Source organism: Petaurus breviceps, unplaced genomic scaffold, assembly GCF_028583685.1.
Source record: "Petaurus breviceps papuanus isolate PSGF00001 unplaced genomic scaffold, PetGlider_PUasm1.0 551, whole genome shotgun sequence".
NCBI lineage: Eukaryota > Metazoa > Chordata > Mammalia > Diprotodontia > Petauridae > Petaurus > Petaurus breviceps.
Window position 1 is genome coordinate 7,050,745 of NW_027186372.1, and position 1,806 is coordinate 7,052,550.

Sequence of the window (1,806 nt, forward strand, 5' to 3'; positions counted from 1 at the left end):
CTCTACCAACTCAAGTGCACAACTGATCTGTAATTTACAGCCTCAGAGTGTTGTCAGAAATGAGCATATTATTACACGCATACATAATACTACACGTACACACAGTTTTTTGCCCTGAGTTCTTAGGGCAGGAGCCATGTCTCATGTGTTTTTTCATTGGATAACAAAGTTTTTCAATAATTGATGAAGATTCCAACCTATTGAATTTAAGCGTGAGTGGGCTGACGCTTGATCTCTGGGCAAGGACACAGCGAGAGAGACAGAGAACAGATAGCCAGACAGACAGCACTTAAAGAAAATAGGTTGGTTTTTTGTTTTGTTTTGTTTTCAATTCCCTGCTCACTCTATGAAACCCATTTGAGGAGACAGGTTCCAGTCAGAGGAAGGAGTCAGGCTTGAAGACTGTCGCGTCCACCTCGGAGAGCAGGCCAGGTCCCAGTACAACATGCGTATCAAGCAAGGCCAGCGTCCTCCGCAGGCAGAACGCCGAAGTCATGCCGCAACCCGAACCCCGAACCCCGGTCCCGGACCCGGCCCTGGCCCCACTGTCTTGGCGAAAATCAGAAAGGGTTCAAGTGTAAAGAGGTTGATAGATGTTACCCAGACCACTCTACTCCCTTCGATAGCAGCAACCTCTGGCTTCTGCCTTCTACTGATCCCAGCTCCCCGGTAACCCTCGAGATGGGCGGCGCTGGGAGCCAAGCCACCTAGGATCGAGCATGGGAGGAGTGGAGCAGAGCGAGCACTGGTCCTTTTAGCTCAACTAACAGCTTTCGAATAAACCCTTGAAAATGGCATTGAAGCTGCAGGGAAGGTGTCATCACCAGACGTGGGGATGAGGTGGCATTGAGGGTCACACCCTCCCAGGACCAGAGAGTCCTCCTTATCCAGAAGCAGTTTGCTACAAAAGAGGAAAAAAAAGGAGCGGGTATGCAGAATGGAGGGTGGAGGTGGAGGGGGGTAGGGGGGTAGGGGTGAGGCGGGGAAAGCTGGATTCGAAATTAGAACTGGTTTCGAATCCTGTACCTACTATTTACTGCCTTGGCGAACTTGGACAAGTCACAACACCTATAGCCTCGATTTCCCTAACTGTAAGATGAAGGAGTTGAACTAGATAATGTCCAACGTCCCTTTCTTACCTCCCTCCCCCTCCACTCCACCCCCCACCTCCACCGCCGTGACTTATTCCACGTGGGAGTTCCAAGGTGGCCTCTGAGTGAAGATAAGAAGTTGCTTAGGAGCTGGTCACCTCTTTGCTCTCCCTCCCCCTCCCAAACAGTAGTGTGCCTTAGGATAGGAATTGATTGAGATGAGAAATAGGACGAGAAATATCCAGAGATGCTAACCCTTTTGTCTCTGAAGGCACTTCTTCTACTAGGCCCCTGCTAGCACACCCTCCTACTGGAATTTGCTGGCCAGAACAGTGCTAATCTTTCCCAGAGGTCAATATTTGGTTCAAGTTTTTCAAGGGGCCAGATTTTCTTTGGGGATTTTATTTGAGGGAAGAATAGGAAAGAAGTCATTTTAAGTTTCTGGCTTTGGAGTCAGGAGATTTTGGTTCAAGTTCTGACCCTATCAATAATCCATTCTGTGATTCTGGACCAGTCACTTCCCTACAATGGACCTCAGGTTCCTTATGTGTAAAATGAGATTAGACTGGAGGGTCTTTGAGATCCAATTCTAATATTTCACATTATTTTATTCTGACACTATCTGCTTTTTTTGTTACTATGGAACTGTGGTTTTATTACTATGGGGAACTCTGATTAGGGAAACTCCCTCCAAGGATGGAGCCAACTCTTCTGG